This window comes from Temnothorax longispinosus, chromosome 2 (genome assembly GCF_030848805.1).
Source record: "Temnothorax longispinosus isolate EJ_2023e chromosome 2, Tlon_JGU_v1, whole genome shotgun sequence".
NCBI lineage: Eukaryota > Metazoa > Arthropoda > Insecta > Hymenoptera > Formicidae > Temnothorax > Temnothorax longispinosus.
The window spans coordinates 14,843,057-14,866,313 of record NC_092359.1 but is presented as its reverse complement, the minus strand read 5'-3'; the positions used below and the strand labels follow the sequence as shown (position 1 = coordinate 14,866,313).

At 37.6% G+C, this 23,257-nt stretch overlaps 1 protein-coding gene across 5 annotated transcripts in view; it reads left to right on the top strand.

Moving 5' to 3' along the window:
- Tinc (transmembrane protein tincar) overlaps positions 1-23,257 on the top strand; it is a 124,517-nt gene that overhangs the window by 25,532 nt on the left and 75,728 nt on the right. For 4 of the 5 annotated variants that reach the window (XM_071797852.1, XM_071797848.1, XM_071797851.1 and 1 more), the window contains exon 3: positions 10,555-10,590. The exons of the other annotated variant lie outside the window; for it this stretch is intronic. The gene's annotated coding sequence lies outside the window, so the exon portion shown is untranslated. The remainder of the gene's footprint in view (positions 1-10,554; positions 10,591-23,257) is intronic. 5 annotated transcript variants of the gene reach the window in all.

The window sequence follows — 23,257 nt, the reverse complement described above, 5'->3', positions numbered from 1 at the left end:
TTTTGTTTGTTACTCCATTCTTTCGTACGCGCCCTTTGTCCTCCCTCCCTTTTGTGGTTTCCGTTTCTCTCTCTCTCTCTCTCTCTCTCTCTCTCTCTCTCTCTCTCTCTCTCTCTTTCTCTTCTATGCGGAAGCCTGCGTAAAAAGGGGCAGTTTCTCATTTAACTTGCAAACAAAATTATCCATGGCGACTCTGTGCTAATCATGCGTTGGTGAACCGCGCGTGAGCCACGCATGCGATTGCAACTGCGAGGAAGAAAGCTCGAGCGGATAAGATACGAGCTTGGCGTTATAACCGCTCCTGCTACTCGTCTAGCTATTTTCCTGTTTCTCCGTCCTTTCGCTTTGATGCCCTTATTTCTCTCGTTCTCTCTCTCTCTCTCTCTCTCTCTCTCTCTCTCTCTCTCTCTCTCTCTCTCTCTCTCTCTCTCTCTCTCTCTCTCTCTCTCTCTCTCTTTCTCTCGCATGCGCGCTTTCGCTTCGTTGATGCATCGTGTTGGGACGACAAAGATGCGACAAATCATATTTCGTGCTATGTAAATGAAACTATACGCAATTTAATTTACATCGTCAAACGTGATATTTTTGTCAGCGACCTGCTTCTGTGTATTGCTGACGACGTACTCGGTATTCGCGAATATCTTCCAAAATATTGAAGATTTTCTGTTAATTATAATTTATTTTAAACAGTAATAACATTTATGATTATAAAGTTCTCCATATTTGAAACAATTTTGATAATTATTTTTGAATAGAAGACGATCAATCATTCACACGATGTAGTACCATGCAGTTTGCCAGTTATACATGTATTTCATCGTGTCATCGATTTAACAGTCAACATACTATTTAGTCAGTCGCGTGAAAATGCATCGTATTTCAAAGCATTATCAAATGATACATCATGAATGGTTAATGGTAACTCCGATATGAATGACATATCGATGCATATTGATATTTCTGCGAATAAAATCTTATGACAAAGTATTCCAGTTATTTCATAATATAAGGATATCATTTGTTATAGATTGTAAAAATTAATTTTGACAAAAATGACACAAAAATAATTCAGAAGAAATTAAGATGCATATTATTGGTTTATTATTCAAACCAATTTTTGGTTAAATGTGTTTTAAGATTTTTAGTTAATTAAAATAGAATAAAATAATTCTTAATTATTGAATAATAATCTACGATATCTGTTATGTCATATTTTTTATTTAAAAAAAGCGTATTATCGAAGAGCACTCTCATTCTTAAAATATACTTTTTAATCAGTAAGAGATATCACCCGTTCTGATTATACAAGTCCGCCCGTGTCATCGCGAGATCCACAAGCTCGGCCAGCTAAGAATTAAGGAACAGACTAAAGTGAAGATAGCAGAAAATTAAAGAGGAAGGATTTAATACGGCGATCCCTTCGTCCCCCTCTCCTACCGCCCAAGCTTCTCGTCATGCGAGTTTATGTGTACAGCAACGTGCAATTTTAAGAACACGACGCGCTCTTGTTGCGTCTGCTTGATTATTGTTATCTCGCCGACGAGCGGTCACTTCCGGTCGCGCGCATGAACACGCCTGTACGCCGGGCCGGGGTAACCGATCTCACGGGAGATCGGCGCCGTCGATCGCTCTCGTCGAACGCACATACGCGCAATTTTGCATGCATATATGCAACGATTTTTGGGAATCGGCGCGCTACGCTGCCACGCAGACGCATCTTGCGGAACGGAGCCCGCCTCGAAATTAGGGGCGACGATTAGATGGCAATCTGCAGTTATCCATATGCACGCGGCAGAGGGACGCGCGAGGGAATCGTTGTGAGACGTGACCGGACAGGCGGATATCCCTAAAAATCATTAACGTGGACTGATTTTCATATACAGGATGTTTGAGAATTTACATCGGTGGGTGCTTTGTAAAACGAGAGATTCCAACAAATTTAAATGCTAAAAGTTTTAAAAATACAATTTTATCTTTGATAATAGATTCCGATATAATTGCTATATAAATACTTTATTAACTTTACGCATTAAAAAGTGCAGTTTTAGAAAACTTTAATTTTATTATAATTAATAATAGCAATTTGGAGGGAGAAAGGTCGATTTTTACATTTATTGGAAATTGAGTGTCACTTTCCTTTATACAGAAAATTATCCATCTAATCAGTCGCTAACTTTCGACTATTCTGATATTAAATTTATAATCTCAAGGAAAAACTTTCTTAATTTTATACAAGCTCCAACAGTTCTGGAACTTTGGTTTGATCTTTTCGTTATTCGATATGGCCCTGAATGAAAATATGTTAATTTTCTTTCTTTCTCTTTCGAGTGACAAAAGATCTTTCATTACGCCGAGAAAAGCTGCGCCGGTTTTCACCGCGCGCCGCGGTCGGAAGAGGCGGAAGCCGATTACGTAAATTCGTGAAAGTGGTCGAAAAACGGCGTCGTCAACTCCGTCCATTGTTATCGTTCCTCCTCTTGCTTTACATCCGATCATAATTTCTTCGGCGCACCTCATTTAATATCCATTATCTTGTCAGCTGAAAATCTCGAAATACCGATCGATTTACAATTTCATCGTAATGTGTTGCTTCCAATGTGTGCATTTTGTTGGATACGAGTTTTACAACTTATGGACGTAATATTTAATTCTAGCCATGTATTTTAATTTTGCTAAATATCGTCAAATTGGTTCGCGTAAAACAAGCTTCACACGTTATTTCAAGAAAACGATTCGAATATTATTCTACTTGTAACGTTTTATTTATTTAAGACAAGTGATCTTTTCCTTGCATCACGCTCCGAACCATTAAATTTTAATTAGGACAATACGGAAACATCTGCTTCGCATCTGCTTGAATAGAAAGTGTAGAATAACAATTTAGAAAAGAATCCATCGTTCCACGTTATTAACTAGCTTCAATTTTCCATTATCTTGATACCTGCAGGCAAGATATTATCTTTAAAAATATTGTGGTAACAAGTATATTTTTATTATTTTTATACATATTCTAGAAATATTTTTATCTAACAAATGTTTCAATCTAAATATCTGAATATCCGAATGATTTATAGATATAGGTGTTAACATTTTTTCACTTTTCCATTATTTCGTGTTTTATCATTTTTTATTTGTTTTTACGCGTATTAGTATAAACGGACGGACTGACACTGACTAGAACAGTATCGGAATGACCCTATTTATCCCGCAGCGTCATTGTATATATACGGAGCGAAATGTCGCGCGATTCCTCTTTTTTTTTTTAACGTCGGGATATCCGTATATTCCGTATGTATAACGAGCACCCACCGTCTCTCGCGTAAATTTCCGCGTGCAATGTACATGAGCGCAGGTGAATGAACGCGTGTGCATGTGTGAGAGGCTATTGTGCGCGGGTCCATGTAAGGACGTGGCGCTTATGTGAAATGTGCCAACGTTTCTAACGTTTACTCTATGCCGCATTGAAATCTCAGGAGCCTTTTAAACCGCGCGTCGACCAGCCGTGGGCGGTACGACGCCGACGTCCCGCTCCCATTTTCAGTAATTTACTGTTGAATGCACATCGTTGACGGCGCCGCTTACTTAACGCGATATGAGCCGGGCATTAAGCCAGACCGACAGGATAGTGTCAACTCGATTTAAACGTCATTCGGATTTCATGCGTACTCGGATTACGCGGGAACGGTGGAAGCGCGCGCGCGTTCTATCGACGGCGCGTTCTCGCGCTTGGCGGAATGCGGGCACGCACGCCAATTGTTTGACGCAAAGCACATTTTGTGGATAACGTTTATTCCGCACACATTGCCGCGCCATCGCAAGCTTTATTGTTCAGTTTACTCGGCATGTAGAATCCGTTTCCGTGCAATAGAAATATTTTCCCTGTCCGCCGCAGAGAGTGATCATTTTATTCTTTATCTCTCTCGATAGACGTCGACCGCGTTGGCGGTCGACAATCCGTCGCGCGGAAGCTTTATCCGCGCGATAGCAGAGAGATACGCGTCTTATACATGAAAAGCATCAACCGCCGTCAGACAGGAATTGCCAAAAGAGAGGTAGCGTGATGCGCGTCTCTTGTAAGATATTACAAGCTCTCTTTTTATCCGTCGAATATCCTGATATTCTCTCTCTCTCTTTTTCTCTCTCTTTTGTCGACGCGCACCTATAAGTCGCGATAATCTGCAGCTCGCGTTTCTGTTTGATTTGCCCTTCGATGCGGATTACCAGACGCTCGTCCAGGCCTCGCTGAGAATTTCCCTATCTCGACGCGAATACTTGGAGATTTTGCAATTCAGCCACCTTCCCCGTCTACACACGTAGGTATCCGCGCGGGAAAGACCGTCCCGACCGTCTATCCTTTGGCCGTGCCGCGGAAAAAGCGAGGCAATCACTTTGGGATTTTATCCGGGATTACCAACGCGACGCGAGGAGGGGGGGGGTGTACGAAGCGTAGCGAATAAGCGAGTGAAAAGGAGGGCGACGGCAGAGTGGAGGACTCTTCGATTGCAACGGATTAAACGGAGACTTCGCCTTTTCTGTCGACATCGACTCGCTCCTCGCCGCGTCCTCCTCCAACACCGTCTTTCCGTTCTGTCCTGCCGGAAAGACTTCGGAGAGGAGTACATTTACACCGTGGATTTTCCACGTGGAGAAACACCGTCGGGGGATCGAATCTGTACCTTATATACGTATTGATTCGGATTAATGGCAACGGTCGTCGTCATGGATTGTCTCTTTGGCTATGAATCGTATGTGAGGCACGACCGAAGGCTTTCATCACGGTGACAGTTTGGTTGATGGGATGTCCAGCTGGCGATGTATCGCCGCACGTCCCATTGACATAGTCCAGCGTTCGTGCCTACATTTCTTGAATTTCCGGCAACGTTACGCTGATAGTGATAGACCACAGTATTTTCAGTTTATGACATTATTATACTATCTAATCTAAATGCTTTAAATATACAATAAACTGTTGAAGCTTTTTCGCTTATCAACGTAAAAATTATAATAATAACATGGAAATTTATTAATTTTAGCTCATTAATTTCCATAACTAGATGTAAATAATACTTAAAAGTTAATATTATGTTTATTGTTTATTTATTATATAATTTTGCTAAGACGTAACGTTGCACTTTCGATGCGAGTATATTCTTTCTTTCGAATCACTAGATAAATATGTTGCAATTAACTAGGATTTTTGATGGTTTAGATTATCGATGAGTCAATTCGTGTGTCATCGATCCGTCTTGCTCATATGTTTCCAGCCGGATGTTGTAAAGAGCGGTGCGCGCCGCCCTAGCTTCGAGGGGAAGTCGTACAAACAATTCTGTTCGCCTCGTATTCGATCACGTTGGAAAATGGTGTTTCTAATTACGGACGTTCTAAATTTGGAATGTAATTCTAGACGCAGAGGCATGTCAAATAATACACTGTATTCTCCATGGCTAAATTACTTTATGCAGTATTTATTATATGTATATACCTACGTCTATATATATAGGGGTGCTTTCATCAAATTGTATATAACTATCACAACTCACGAAAGTGTCACAAAGCATGGCATTAATATTATTTAGAATGTAGAGTTAATATCATCATCATGGGAAAGCACAGTTGTTTCGATTACAAAATCGATAAAAATATTATGGCTGCGGATGTTAATGTTTGTCTTCACGGTTTTATTTTGTACATGCCATTACACGTAGCGGAAATTGTTTGCCACTATAACTTTGTGTATATATAATTGGAAAATATTAAAAGTTTTATTTAAAATTAAAAATTAGAGTATATGAATAATATAATAAAATTTCACTTTATCATTCTTCACATGATCGAAAATTACTAAATTTATTAAATGTTTACGAAGAATATTCTGCAGTGATAATAGATATTTGATGCTCATTACGATATTTATTTCCTCTCTATTTTGCTTCCTCATAGAGGAAGCTTTGTGATGGTGAAAAAAAATTTTTTCGAGATTTTGATGGAAATAGGTTTAGAATGTTCTAAAATGTCGAAAAATCGTATTAGTAAAAAATGTCCGGAAGTATTGTGTATGTGTGTGTGTGTGTGTGTGTGTGTGTGTGTGTACGGATTTTTTGTACACGCATCTACTTCTACACTTTTTTAGATACCGGGTTGAAATTTTTCACACAAATAGAGTATCATAGAAAGTATATTCTCCTCAAATTTTATTAAAATCGGTTGACCGGTATAGATTTTATTGAATTTTTTTTTTTTTTAGAAAAGTGTGTTTTATCCTATAGCTTTCTCAATATTTGAGATAGCGATCTATATCTAATTTTATTAAATTTTTCAGTTTTTTCTACCCCTATTTCATATATAATTAATTAAGATTTGGTTAACTAATTCTGGAGTTACAGACGTATGAAATTTCGGAGATTTTGATTGCGTATAAAGCTAAGTCTAATCAACCGAATTTAAAAGAATTATATATGAAATAGGGGTAGAAAAAACTGAAAAATATAATAAAATTAAAAATAGATCGATATCTCCAAATTTGCGGAAGTTAAAGCTTCCTCTATGAGGAAGCCAAGTGCAAATTTCTAATTTTTTTGTTTTATTTGAAAGTCGAAATGTCATTTTCTACTGTAAAAGAATGTTATTATGAAATTAAATAAGTTTAATAATACTTAAGTTTTAAGTCGGGACGTGATGAAACTGACACTAATCTATTTTCACTTGGAAAATATGGTATGTGTCAATTTATAGCAAATTTATTCGATTTTGAAATTTTACGCTGCTACTGGTTGCCCCTTATCTCTTCTGAGCATCAAAAGTCGAGACGACAGGTGACAGCGGCTAAACGCGTTACCGGATATATCGCTGGGGTATCATGAACATCCATTTCGATCCATTGCGATTTTCCTTCGAAACAAAAAGTAACTTAGTAGACCTTAACCGATCTTTTTTATCAGTTTTGACAGCCATAAACGCATTTTTCTCACAGTGTAATATTCGCTAAATGAATTTTGCTGATATGCAAAATTGAAGCAAAATGATGCTGTTGCTTGATGGTACCTAGTTTCATTTCGCGGAACGAGACATAAGGAGGATTCCAAGTAATAAAGTTTAATGAATTCGTGTGTGAATTAACAACCTGCCTGAACGTAAAGTCTGAGCGCAAAATGAAATTTTGGATCTCTAAAACGCGACATGATAATATAGACATATAAGTGGCGACGCGACGGTCCTATATACATGTATATGTTCTTAATTAGGTCCCTTGTTCTAGGGTTATATATCCAAGAAAAGAGATAGTCCTCGAATAGCACTTTCCCAAGTTTAATCAAGCTCCATTTTGACTGAAATGTTCTTTAGTAATTATAATTCTTATTGTCTGAAATTACTTACGCCTATAGATTAATTAGATGTCAGTGAATGATCATCTGATGTACATAAAACATTGACGAACCATATAATATTTATTTTTTTCTATAATACGTTTTACATGCAACTACTAGAAATCGAACAAAAAATATGTTATCCTGATTGTGATATAAAAAACCGTGGATTGTACCGTATATGTGTACGTACGCGCGTGTATGTGCGTGCGTCCGCGCGCTTAAATGCAGGTTTTACTACGTGTACTGCAATTTGTTTCATATGATGCCATGCACCTGCACAAGAGCTCTATTTTATACTACAAATGGCAAAGCACATGGACCTGCAAAAGGCAGCAGAAAAGCAAGTTAACATGTAAATTCGCTCTGTGTACTACAGATTCAACTCTTATTCGTGCTACCTACTAAAGTGCTGCCCTAATACTTCTTGCAAATAATAGAAAGTTATTGAATTTTCTTTAGTCATTCAACATATTCTAATATTCATTTGCTGATTATATTTTCAATAATCATTGTTTTTATTTATAAGAGTTTTGAATTAAGAATTATTCTGAGAGAAATATTTTTCTCTCAATTACACAAAAAGAAGAAGGATTTTTGAATAATAAAAAATATAAATTTTTCCTCTATCTATCTAAATTGATGATAAAATGATATTATGATATAATACAAATGATATTATCAATTATATCATAACTGACAATAAAATAATATTGAAATAATTATAAAGAATGAAATGGCTTCAAGTTAACTCAGGTAGAGAAAAGTTGAATAAATACATTGAATATGAATTAACGAAATTGTCAAGAATGATATAAAGTCAATCCTTATACATAATTTAACTAGTCGAAATGGGGAAGCGTTATCTTGGATTTCGCAGTAATTGATATTGGCGTTGAGTTACACAGTAACTGACATTGACACTGAGTCGCTGTAACTAACATTGGCATTGTCATTCGCAATTGAATCGGAAAATTCAGTTCCTCGCCTTCATTTAAATTTCACGCATGCCAGACAATTTTACTCACGCTGAATATAGTTGTTATATTTTTAGCTATACTTTAGCGCGGCCAAATCAAGAGAACAAGTCGGGAGTCTTATTAAAGTGAAATATTCGATGTCAGTTTTGTAAAATTTTATATATATATATAGGTAAAATTGTGTATAAACATTGTTAAAGTTTTATTATCAAGTTTTATAGCAATTCATATTTAATTTTCATTTAAACCTAACAATTTCCGACATTTTGACTCTTTTCAATCCAATTTTTTTATGAAGAAAATATATTCGGAAGAGGCTAAAAATACATATACGCTCATAGTTTCTTTCTACACAGAACCTGTGGACAACCCTTTGAAAAAGAAGGAATGCGGAAGCACCGTGATATTCTCCTGGATGACCGCATGTGTGCCAGCCTGTGCACATTTTCGGACACTTTTACGCGATGCCGAAACTACGAGCCCGTGAAATCGAACCCGCCCGCGCGCCCGCTCACACGTGAGAGCGCGCTCCCGATAATAACGCGCTTTAATTTTGGAAAATCTCTACGGTCGCTTTGCAGACCTAATGATGTGTGCGGGACGTGGGAGAACGGCCGTTTAAGGTGTAAACTCTCGTGAAGCGCATTTCGCGTGTTATCTACCTACCCAGTGGGGGTGGAATTCAACCGAACCCGCTTTGTTTGCGATCTAATGTATCGAATGCACGCTTATACGTTGCTACGATAACAATCGCTTCCAAAGCATACTTTAATTACATATTTATCGCGAGAACTGTCTTTTTATATTAGCAAGTATTGAGTTATATGTATTTTTGTGCACAATCGAATCATTGTCTTTACAAAAAATCAGACGGAACAAAGTAAATTGATAAAACAGGATATCTATTTTGTTGAAAAATAATGCGTTGAATGATGCATGCATTTTTTTTCAAATTTTGCAGTAACAACGATGATGAAATCGATGACCTGTTTTGTAATATCGTCAGGAAGCTAAAAATTAGTTATTTTTCCGAGAACTATTTTGCTCGAATTATTATATTTTAGACTTGATACAAAAAATTTTGGCAAATACAAGACTTTATATAGTAGCTGGTAATATTATAGCGATCACTTGTAATTCTAAATCTTGCATTTGTTACGCAATTTCCTTGAATTGCCAAAGTATTTGCCTTTTTGTTTTGATTTTTTCCCGCAAGTAATAATGGCTGTTCATATTCAAATACGCATAGCCGTCGATCAGAGTCAAAAATTGCGTATCAAAAAGCGATGAGGGAACAAGAGACAGAGAGAAAGAGAGAGGGAAGGAGGGAAAGAGATGAAAAGGAGATAACGCCTAACGAAAAAAAAGCTTTTTTTTTTCAACTTTCATGCAAATCCGTGGCCTGTAATTGCCGGCGGGCGAACGGAATCTGTACCCCCGTTCTCTCTTTCGTTCGAAACAGGGTGGCTGCGACAGCCGGATCTGCTAGCCGTGTTTGCCTCGTTTGTCTTCCGATTTGGCTGGCTGTGATCAATGACGAAGGAAAATCTGTCGTTTTCACATGGCGACGAAATCTGTCGAGCTGTGAAAACACCGTGAATCTTCGAGCGTAGTGATGGAGCTATTACCAGCGCCCATCGAAAATGCATATTGTTCCTTTATAGGAATAGAACGCGTAATTTTCGGAATGCAAAATTTGACAATCTAATACGAGATTTAATCTTTTGGTACGCGCGCATTATTCAGTCTTTATGTTGATAACAATCAAATTTTTATATTTCTTATAACGTAATGTCACGTTAAAGAAATTTATGCCCGTGATCAATATCTCGATGTCTCCTTCGAGACATCTTCTTTATTTTCTTTTTTTTTTCTTTGTCGCGCACGCACAAATATTTCCAAATAAGATGGGATTTGTCCTTCTCTGAGGCTTTGGGGCTTTCAACATATCCAGCATTTCGAGAGCTTCGACGAGAATTTCTCGACTGAATCGTATTCGTCTTCTTCAAACGATAAATGCTGGGTACATCGAAGACGGGGATCCTCAATGCCTTGTACGTGCGCCAGGGGAGGGTTGGCGGAGGTTTCAAGTTTCGAACACTCGTGAGTCGGAACGAATGTTTCCCTCATGGAAGATTAACGATTGGTGGGGAGAGACCGCTACTTCTCTTTCCTTACGGCTCTAAAAGTTCTCTCCTTTTGTGTTTCAGAATTTACGCTCGATCCTCCCGGAGCTCGACACATCGGTAAGTCGTGCAATTTTAACAACTTCCTTTCTTAGGCGACGTTATTCTGTCAACGACACAGCAGCCCGTAGCATTACAAAATTGGACGTTCTAGCATGTGATGCACGATGGAATAGTTAAAGACATAAAAGATGTATGATCCATTATTTCAAGAGCCCACTTATATTATAATGGATTAGGTATTGGAAAGTTACAAATGCGAATAACATTTTGTGCTCTTATCTAACATAAATATTGAATGATGTGTTTGTTGAAGAAAGAAAACTTAAGTTTCATTTAACAAAATACTAAATATTTTACACACACACACAAACACACACACACACACACACATATATATATATATATATATATGTATATATATATATATATATTTTTTTTTATTTTCTTTCTTTTAACGAGAACGTACCTATATCGATAGAAAATGTATTGCACGAAAAACCGTATGATCGAGTAACTCGCGGAGAAACGCCAATTTCACCGTACACGTGATTGTATATTGTTCGCGGTATTAGCAGCCGGAAGGCTTACCTCGGGTTCGATGACTGATCGATGCGTATCGATTAGCGTCGACGCTCTCAGATCGCTTTTTACCGTCGATTTGAAATTTAAATCAACCGAGGGCAACATATGATGCACATTGACACACGGGCGTACAAACACATCTGACCGGTGCGCTTGCGTCGCATCATCCCGAATTCCGGCCGGATCGATCGAAAGTGCATACATCGATGCAGATATTATCATGGTCGCGATGTCGAGTCGCTATATTTGAACGCAGCGGTAAATTTTCAGTTCGCTGCGAGCTGAGAGGCAACGAATTCTCCAGCATTCGTCGCGATTCCTCCCGATTACGAACGGCCAGCGGTGGTTTCAGTGTCAATGACTTATATATCATCGTGAAATATCTGTAGAATGATAACATGAATTTTGCTTTATTCGATAATCCGGTTGAATAATATTAATCATATTGAATTGTATTAATATTTAATAATTAATGTCATATCATCGGAAATGAGATTGAAGAGATTCTCTCATTTTCTCAATTATCGAAGAAACTCTAGAATGATAAAGCTCAGTACAATATAATAGCTAATGCAATAAATGGTTGAAAAATATGTGGGGAAACAAATAAGTTGTACAAGATTTTTCTCAATTTTTTTTAAATTTTATTGTTTATCATACAACTTCAAAGCTTATTTTGTTAAAAATGATATTTTTTATTTATTTAAATGTTAAAATTCTTATTGTATTATTTAAAAATCAATGCTTTGACATTTTTATTAAAAAGAAATTGCTTACATCCTAGTTAAAGAATCACGCCATGTAAGAGCATGGATGCATATGTTAGAAACTATCTTGTGTATTATTTTATATGTATTTCTTTTTAATAAGAAACACGAATAGCGCATTTTTAATTTTTACCGCGTTAATTGACATGCAGTTTAATTAGAAAATCTTATTTTTAGTCATATATGGAAAACAATTGCACTACGCGATCTCTTTCTTTTTCTACCTTTTTTCTTTTTTTTTCATCATTCGTAAATGTACATTTCCGTGTGCCGATGGCAATGTACGCCGTGTTAGTCAGGACTACGGATGTGCTTTTCCGACTACGTGATGTCCGAACATCCGACATCTGCGACGTACTGCCAACACGTTGCTACTAGGACGGACGCGACAGCTCTAACCGCGGAATTATTATTGCGAGCGAGTGTGTAACGCCTGCCAAGCTTCGAAACCCGAGTGGTAAACGGGTATAGGCATTATAACTGATCTGCCCGTAGTCATGGCAGCTTCGCCGCTCGGTTCGATACCGAGCAAGATTATACTTGTGCGATAGGAAAGCATACTTCATCGAAGATGAACGGCTCACGCAGCTACACCGACAAGCATATATACTGCTATATGTATATTATAGCATATAATATTTTGTCTATACAATACAGCATAGCTCGTGGCAGTCATCGTAAATACACTAGTACGCAAGACAATCATTTATAGAAAATGTTTAACTTGTAACCTGAGGGAATAAAAATTATTATTTAAACATAGAAAATGTTGAATTGTGCCGTTTTTTAATTAGTGAAAGCAGCAAATTATTTGCATATTAAACTTTAGAAGAATGGCAATAAAATAGATAACATAAAAAAATTCACTCTTTTTTCAGTTAATTTTATTTGAATCAATTTAATTTGAAATAATCGCGCAAAAGCTTTTATTCATGTGCCTATAGCGTAATTTAAAATAATATTTTATAATAACATGAAGAAGGGGGGATAAAAATATTTCAACTGCAGAAGATTAACTGAGCTCAACGGTCGATTTGATTTCTGGCGTTGTGTGGTATAATTCCGCGGCTTGCATCGGTCCAGATGAACGAAGTTATCAGATAGGTTGGTTATATGGGGGGTTGAGGTGGGAATGTCCCGATATTTGCGGAAAGCTGGCAAAGTTTCCCTCGCAGCAGTAATATAGCGTCTGCGAAAATCGATATTCGATAATCACGAAATTCCAGAGAGGCTTGCGGCATCACCTTTTCTTGCGAGTCTTGCCGCAAGATATTAAAAGGCTCAAAAAAGAACGGAACCGTTCGCAAAATTGAAGAGCTTGGCGCGGTTTAATGTTAAATGTTTAAACGCGCGATTTGATATGGCTTAGGAGTGTTATTAAAATATATAACCGCATTTTCTTGTATTATCCCCTTTTCAGCGTGGTGATTTATTATTTTATATTTTGAAATTGATTGATCTTATTTGATATCAAAATTTATAAGTTGAGAGCGAAAGAGAGAGAGAGAGAGAGAGAGAGAGAGAGAAAGAGAGAGAGAGAGAGAGAGAGAGAGAGTCTTCCTTATTCTTGATTGTAAATAATCTAATGTCATGGTTAAAAGAAAAGAAAGTGTTATATCTTTTACACATAAGATTCAATTATATATGTATATCATACTTTGTACATTCTTTATAAAGGAACTATTATTCTAAAAATTTATTTTAAAAAATATTTTTAAACTGAGCACATTGATATATAAAAAAAATATGTATCTAAAAGCGATAAAAGCATTTTTGCAATCTTTCACTAGTTTCTTTTCTGGTTGCAAAAAAATGTATTATAACTCTGTTAATTTAATATAGAATTGTATGCAACATACACTTCGTATATTTTAGAAAACCATATCGACGTTAATTGCGACGAGCACGCACCTGGTAATTATTTATTTTAATCACATTACTATTCATTTATATGTCGTTTAATTCTCTCTTTACTAAATCTCACTGATGTCCTGTAATGAGAAGTTGCAGCATTTACTTAACAAATACGTGCGTTTAATTACATATATATAGAAGTGGTTTGCTTGAATAATATTTCTCTATGACAGTAGTACCTGAGCTCAATGTTTACATAATGGTACTTTACTCGGTAGAATGGTTTACGTAGGTACTCTTTCCTAAAATGGATGAATGTTTTTTTACCTACGGATTCTTTAAAATACATACAAAACTTTATTTTTCTTTTCACGAAACTATTAAAGTAAATAGTAAAGTAAATGAAAATATGTAGGCTGGAACGCCGGGATATAAATAATCGCTCTTATAATTTTCATTAAAGAATTAGTTAATAAAGAAACGAGGATTTGCAATAAAGAGTAAAGTTATAATTTACCAATTGTAATGAAAATATGTTACTTAATGTTATTAACATTGGATGCTAAAAAATTTGGATATAACATTGAGAGACAGATTTCATAAGATACTTTAGTTTTTGTCATTATTTTTTTACTATATTATTGTCAATATTTAAAAGATTTTGTAGCGTCGCTATCAACTTATAAACGATTATTTTTCTAAATTTTCTTTATTACTATATGCTATTTGTCGAAGAAAAGCGCTTTTCTTCTCACAAATCTTTCAGCGTATCGACAGACAAGCAGTAGATTTATGTACTTCTGACTTATTTCTACTAAAAATTTTATAGAAACACAGCTTGCGGTTTTCATTCTCGCGCAAATGCAAACGTAAGCTGTGCTGCGTTAGTTTAGTATACTTACATATCGAAGTAATAAGGTCGTTGCTACGCGTGTTTTATCGTTCCTCTGTGCGTTATTTCTGTTTCGTCGCACAAACGGAAGCACGCTTGGTTAAGACGACTCACTTTGTTTTTCTGTACTCGAACGAAACAGCAGAAGCTGAGCATGTACCATATTGGTTTCTCAAGAAAGGAAAATTTTGATTGAATGCTACTTGTGAGATCATCTCTTTTTTTAGAATTATTCAAGCAATCAAAATAAAAAGCTTTAGTTTTTATCGGTTTTTTAAATAGTCGGATAAGAAATATATTTATTTAATATCACACGTGCAACACAAATCTCTTGTTTATCTTACAAAAACAAGATACACGCTACTATGACATAATTAAAAATGGCAATCAAGAGTAAGTGATATGATGGATTTTTTTTTTTATAAACGAATTCCTTTTTCTTCACTCTTTTGTTCTCTGTTTTTAACATTGAAAATATCCCGATATGTATTGCATGCAAGATATTTCTAATAAAAAATACTATTTAAAGAAATATAATTTTTCAGCTTATATGATATTTGTCTGATTAAAAAGAAAAATAAATCTTTGCTTTATACAACAGTGAGATTTAGAAAATAGTTTGCATACACATACAATTTATTTCAATGTACACGCCGTTTGTCAAGCGCAGGGCATCCAGATGGTATGGCATCTATTTCTTGCCGTGGCGACTTAGTGCCTGGGTAACTACCAGCGCGCATCCAGCTGTGATCTTGCTGCGGAGATCCTGCAAGTTTGTCGCTTCGGTGTTGTAGATGGCATCTCACCATTCGACTTGGTGTTACAACGGCGAACTCGGATCTTTACACAAGTACACGCGACCATTGAGCCGAGCCGTACAGAATTATGCTTTTGACAGTGCTCATCGGCAGCTTTAATCTTCACCAACGATCTCTCTAGCCCTATCTCCGCTTCATAATCTATGCCTGTCAGTATTGAAATAGCTCTTACGGAAACAGACAAGATTAAATTCAGATCCCCTTCTTCGCGCTGCCACAAAACTAATTGCATTCATAAAGGTATTAATATCCCCGGCTGAATTGTACCAGAAGGGGAAGGAAGCTCGGGTTTCCGAACGGATTATTGGGGTAGCTGGATTTCTGATGCAGTTAACTCAGACGCTGAGGCGTGTCTTTGGCTTGATTTCCGTGCCTCGGGTTTTCAGGTGCCTCGGGAACGAAATAAGGAAAGGGAGACGTTCGCTGTATGCGCTTTATTATCGCGGTATTATCAAGGATCAAGGATCAAGGATCAAGGAATTCGAGTTTCTTTGGAAAACCAGATGATAGACTTAGCATTTTAATCAGTCTTGTACGTATCATTTCTTATATTTATCCATAAACAGGATTTGAACTTAATCACATCAGTCAAATATTCATAATCCGACATCATCGCTGATGTATGTTTCCGGTAGCGGTATTTACAATGATCATGCAGGTTGATAACCATAGCTGCGTTCATATTGCCAGATATTTACATAGTAAACACGAGGAGGTGAAGAAAGTGTGGAAATGTGGCGTGATAGGCGACGAGCGATCAACACTGCGTTGCGTGCGCTGGAATTTCGTCGGTGCGTGTGGAAATTACACTGTCGCACGCCAAGTGACCCATTCTATCGATTTTCTCGGTGGTTAGCGTGTGTGTCAGAAACTTTGACCGCAAGTTATACTTGGCAGGACCCGGCAGCGGGTCTCGCATAACAAAACGAATTTTTTGACGAGCAGGACAACGGAATAGAATAACAAGCTTTTCCTTCAGAATACATAAAAAATGAACGTGCTAGGGTAGAAAAAATAAGTTTAATGCTGGATGCAAATGCATTGTCACATATTGTTGTCCTCTCCTTACAACACGCCACATATTGTTGTCATTAGTTGCTTTTATATACACGTTAATAAATGTGCATTACATATTCGTTTTGCTAATTCATCAAGATAATCTTTTACATTAAATTAAATCTCTGATACCATTAATATATACGAGCACAACGTATTTATTTATATCAAGCATTAGATTTAATAAATTGTACAGCAAATAAATATGTAAAAATATGGAAAGATTAGCATAAAAAAAAAGAATATTACGAAGAATATTACGTAAAATCTTAAAATGTGTTATTATCTGAAAAATAAGACTATAAAAGAGATTTGATACAGGATTGAGTTTATCTTTTAATATAATATAATGCTTAAAATTAAAATAAGAAATAATGAGTATTTATTCATGGATTATACCTTGTTCGTATAACGCTATAAATAATTATACCCGAGAGAAACCTTTCAAAGCAATTAGCTCATGCTTAAATTGTTAATTCCCCTAGCTGTTCCATTTAATTATTAAAAAAAAAAAAATTTTACGCATTATGGGAGTTCTCTTAAAATATCATTTTTACGCACGAATCGTTTTTTTCGCGCCAAGTGTTCGCGATTTTCCTCGGATAGAAAACGAATCCGCAGGTATCGAAAATCAATGCGTACATTCAGTGCACTCTGCGCTACTCTCTCTGGACCGCACACACGACTCTGCACACGCACGTGTGCAACGTGACGTGGCAAGAGAATCAGTCGAAGGATATCGTTTCAAGAGGCTAAAGGCGCGACTACAAAGCGATCTCGCGCACGCAATTTGCATAATGCGAGCATTACGACGAAGTAATCGGAATTGGAAGTGATAACGCAATAAGACTTCGCGCGCGATGAGTGTTTTTTTATCGCTATACTCAGGTACGGAAACGCTTCCTCGATAATTGATCCGAACGAGTCAATATCCCATCGGGATTTCATCGGTGTCGCACTATTTCTGTTAGCAGCGTCGTTCTGCGACGAAATCTAGTCGTTTGCTCGGGAGACATTTCAAGACCAGAACCACGTAAGACTAACGCGAATCTTACTTTAAAATCGTTATTTATGATTAGTTTTGAACGATTGTGTAAGCTTTTAACAAGTTAACATAAACAATATTATAATTTTTGTTTTAAAACATGACCATCTTAGAATATATTGTTCCGTTTGAATTAATATTTCAATGAAAGAAGATTAATTAGCCGGTGTTACATTTTTTAAATTAAAGATTTTTTGTCGTACGGTTTTCAGAAGGGGTTATTTTATTTCACGGTCTTTTAAAAAACGCCGTAGACTCGCGACTGCGCAGGAATGTACGTTATACGAATCTTCATTGCCGTGAAAACTTACTTCGTATGAAGAAAACTCTTGGAATGCACGCAATATTATACATCAGACTAGACAAGTAGCCGAGTATCTACTACTGATGGGTACATGTCTTATCTCTTCCTATTAGTCTCTTGACGTCGCTCTCCCCTTCTGACACATCCAAATTCCCAATAGATAATTATTGCATCCCCCCGTCAGTCACTTTGCTGGATGAAACTGACGGGGAATCTGACATCGGCTATACGCGTGCTTGCGTTAGCCGAGGCGCTGTCGGATCTTTGTGTAGGCGAGTTTCTTGAAATTACATTTCCGAGAATATTTCTTCTTTCTTAATATGTCATGTCACTGAAATGCCTCAACGTCGTTACTGATTTGATAACTTGACCCGCAGGTATAAGTTCTTGATATTTTGCGCCGATAAATTTAGATCGAGTATTCATACAAGAGAAATACTGTTCTATAAATAATTGTATTTGAATCCTTTAAAATAATAATATGAATAAATTAGTTACCATAATGTATTATTGCTGTAACTTACTTAATCGTATTTTATATCTGCTCTTCTATCGATTAGTCATGCTTGTCCTAAATACATATACTAACGCGAAAGTTTATTTAAATATTAAAAGATGATTAAATACACAAGGAGCGCGTAAATATTATTAATGCAGAATAGAGGAAGGTATTTCAATGCTCTCTATCACTGCACGATCAAATTATCTAGAATACTCTAGCGCGTCTTTGAGATACATATTCGCAAATATTCAGATTTAGAATAATCGAGGTATCGGATCGCCGGCTATGCGAAATCAAAAGGACGATGCGCCGTCGGTTGCGCTATCCGAAACCGTTCACCTATCGAATATCGTTTGATCTTGGGGTAAGTGCCCGCGGCGTCGCGCAGGGCGATATTTGCGCGTATATTCGGTGGGCGCGGCGTAAACCCTGCGAAACGAGGGCTTTGTATATTAGGCTCGCGCCGGTAATTATACCCCTGCAGAATCTACGCTGACAATGTGGCAGTGGCGCGCCGTTGAGTGTCTGCACAGGGAGTGGGGGGGGGGATGAGGGTGTATCGGGCCATCTAATGGAATGCCGCCTAGTCTTTGGTCGGCTGGCTAGAGCATTGACGCGCTACCCTCGGACCCGACACCGCGCGGAATATCAAAATCAATTACTGGATTATTCTGCAAATCTATTAACAAACCTTGTCCCGGCGAGCGATTAAATCGTCAATGTTCGCATAGCCCCGACCAGTTGAATCCGTTGATTTTGGAGCAACGCGCGCGCGTCTCTCACTCGTTCGCTGTATCGAAAAATTAAAAATGTATCGGTTTTTTTCCGTTTGCACGAGCCTTTTAATTAACCGTCGACATTCACCGCAGTTTCACTGATCCGAGAGAGAGAGAGAGAGAGAGAGAGAGAGAGAGAGAGAGAGAGAGAGAGAGAGAGAGAGAGAGAATAAAAAGCGGGTCTGTTGTAATTAAGGTATCCAACGTAAGTTGACGGCACGTGGATGAGAATCAGTGATTAGCGCGTGTACCGCCAAACGGCCGGCGCGACAATACCGTGCCATAAATCTGATTAATCCCACGTCTCAGTAGCCCGCCAGTTTTTCTTGCGTAATTACGAGATTCCTATCCGGTCATTGGGCGTGACGGTGATGTCAGTTGGAAGCATCGCGGCGAATTCGACGAGAAGGTGTACTTTCGTGCATCGTATCTTGATGTCGATCTAATCTCGTTTGAGGATTATGAGGATTATACTAGAGGCCCTCTGTGGAGTGTGGAAGGGATGATTCGCCACGCATGAGATAAGTGACCAAGCGGTTTTATCGGCATCACCTTAATCGTCGCGCTGGAGCCAGTCATGTTCTTTGTTAGATCGCACGATCGCGATGCGATGGTCTCAAATCTTTTTTTTTCCGCTGCGCGCACGTCCGTTCTTTTTTGCCAAAAAGATGGAAGGCGATAGACACGGTCTGCACACGACTGAAAATAATTATTCGCTTGAGATTATTAGTTGAACGTTAGCTTGAGTATCGGCATGGTACGAGGATCGGTTAAATGTACAGGATTATCTTTTCAAAGATATATTTTACAAGCAATGTGTTTTTTCTTAAAAAACGAAACGTAATTTTAACGTTGGAAATTTTTCAAGTGCTATTACTAAAAATCAAACTGTGACGATTATGATACAAACATAATGTCAGTTCAATGACATTAATTCGACATGCCTTCCGAACGACTTTTAGGGAAATTGGAGGAAAAATTCGTGGAACGTTCGACGACCGTCGGCTGTGCGAATCCATACCATTTATTGCGATTACAGATTGCACACTAGTAGCTCAGTTGCCGGGGAACCGTTATCGGCTTATAAGAGGATGAATGTCGAATCCTCTGGATGGAGATGGCCATATCCTACAGGCTGGTGTAGATCCGCGCCGTTTAGTGGTGTGCGCCATTGGGTATTGATTGAACGCGAGGTAAGGCGGGGAGTTTGGAAACTGTCGGTAGGGTTGTGGCGAAAGGGTGCGAAGGAAGGGGGTGAAAATGACTACTACCACTTTGGCCGAAGCCCATCCGGTATTATCATTTACTAGCAAGGAGCACAGAATATACTTAAACTATCTAGTTTAGAGTGATGTATATATTCCCTCCAAGATGATATGCAGTCTTCATCCCTGATATATTCTGTCTGTGAATCATTCGGAATTTGTTATTAGTCACCCAATGGTAAATCTTTCCGATTGTTGCGAAACAATATATTATTACAGTTAATACATAAAGTTAATATTTTACTTAACAATATTTTTAATAACATATTTAGGTAGTTTTCTGTCATAAAAATGCGATAAAAGTCGCTTAAAAATTCAAGTCATTGTTGTCAAATATAGTCAAATCAATGTTTCAAAACATTAAATAAATGGGTAAAAGAAAATATGCTAAAATATGCTAAACGCAGTAGCGGTTTTAAGAATTTAATATCGTAGGAGCTATAAACCCAGTCTTTGTCACCTGTAATTTACATTGTAACACCTGCTTGCCTGATTACAGCCTTTTACGATGTATGCTGATTGATCCACGCAATGTCGGAAACACGGATTATCTTGCCAAGGATTTTTCGAGATAAGCACTTTTTTTCAAAATTGCTCCGTACACGCTCTCGTCACACGCGAGTGTACATATATATTTTCAAGATTTTACGATCGAAAGGGGAATATCTAAAGAGAATCTATGATATATTCAAAGAGTATCTTTAAATGCATCGTCCGTTTTTCTTTTCACGACGTTCAAAGGACAACGAATCGTCCACACAAATCACTCTTCTCGTTCGCGCGTAAAAATAGAACGAGCAAATCTACGGCTACGTTTCGCTGTCCAGTGAAAGCCTGGTTAGTACAGTTCGCGGAGCGCGCGCGAAAGAAGAAATCGTTTAAAGCTCGAGGCCGTGGCGCAACACGGGCGCGTCAGAGCGAATCCGCTTATTCATATCGCGGTGTTGCGCTTAAACGCGCGGCTCGCTCAGAAAAGCACGCGTCGAATGCATTAAGCTGCGTGCTGCTCCGCGGTATATGCCGTGAAAAACCGCCTCTGCCGCGGCGTCCCCGCGGTGCGTAAAACACAAGTGCGATAACGGCGAGAGCTCTAAATTAACGAGCGGCTCCGTCGCATTGCGACGTAAAATTTCGGTACGCACATATGAAAATATAGTCGCGCGTTATATAGCGTCACGTAAAGCACACAAGATCGCGATGCTCTCTACGTATATACTGACAACATATGTAAATGAAAATTGCACGCGATAATGTGGGAAGACATTTTTTCTACTTTTTATCTCTTCTTTTTGCTTCTTTTGCCTTCAATTTTTTGCAGAATTTTATGACAAATTCTTTTTGCAATCGACCTGTAGACATGATGTTGATCAAATTAAAATATATTTGATCACATTGCTACATGTTCCTTTGTCGAGCATCTTCTCTTGTTTTCGTTCGAATCATTTTTGGTGGAATTCTTCGGGCAAGCGGGTGATTTATCAGAGCTTGATTGCGAGGCGGATTTTGGTCAGTCAATGAAACCAAACTGTCTGATGGTCGCCCTTAATTTCGGAACTGGCTCGCTGGAAAGGTATATACGCATTTGCGTTTATATTCATTAAAGCGGTACCCATTTCAAACCGTCTGGAAGACCGCAAAGTTACCCGAGAACGGTTGGATGCTGCTTAATTCCAGAAAATGGCCTCTCATTCTCGACTTGAAAATCTCCAATCCAATACGACTGGACCATAAATACGTGACTGCTAAATTCACGGGCTAAGGTAGCGGCGAACACGCCCCGAGGAGCAACCTTACTTACTCCCACTCTACATTACGCTCCTAGTCACGTTCGAAATATTTACGTGGAAAAATTCGACGCGGTACATTTTCCAGAATATGGCATTGTCTCCCACCTAGTTTAAGTCTCTAATATTTTGCATAAAAACTTAAGAAAAGCTATTTCGTTCGTAAATTTTATCTTTTTCAAAAAGAATTATTGTACATACAGTACATAAATGCAATCGTGATCTCCACATGCAAAATATTATACGACAAAATAGGATTGTAAAATATTTTCTTCAGTTTTCATCGTTCTTTGCGAATTTCAAATCCGTATTCATCTGAAATTCGTATTTATCTGAATGAAAATAATGGAAACACGCACTGCAATATCTGGATGAAAACTCATTGAAGCATTTTGACATAGTATCTGCGGTTCCTGTACCTGAAATCCACATATGGGGGAACGACTTTAATACGATCCCATATTCCCGGTGATTAAGCAGAAATACTGAGATTACCGTATTTCCGTAAAGCTTGTCGTTGGTTCTCATAACGCGGTGACTGTACACCTGCAGCCAACATTGACTGCAATTGCTCAAACGCGGCAAGAGTGATTGGGCAATACACCTATTATACTAAAGTTATAATTGGTTGTTAGTTATCGTAGCTTACGTTGGTGCTTTGGTTCTGACCTTCTGAGTATGGGCAACGGAATTAATTGGCCGATAACTTAATAGGATGTTGCGCAAAACAGTTTTGTAGACATTAAACAAGATTTAGAGGACTTGTACGTAAATTTCCGGTTTCTTTATAAATCATTTTTGTATAGCATGTTATTTTAATTTTTTTTTTAAATTACTGATAATACTATAGTGCTTTTATAAAAAAAAAAAAATATTGTGATAATAGAATTGATTAAATATTATTTCCATGAAATGTATGAAATTTCATAAAACTGCATCCGATGAAACCGGCATTCTGGATTATACTATGATGATAAAACGGCACGGTGTTTCGTAAAATAATAATGAAACGCTCTTTTTCGCAAAGTGACCGGATTTAATTTCTGCAACTTGATGCAGACAACGCGACTGGTTTAAAT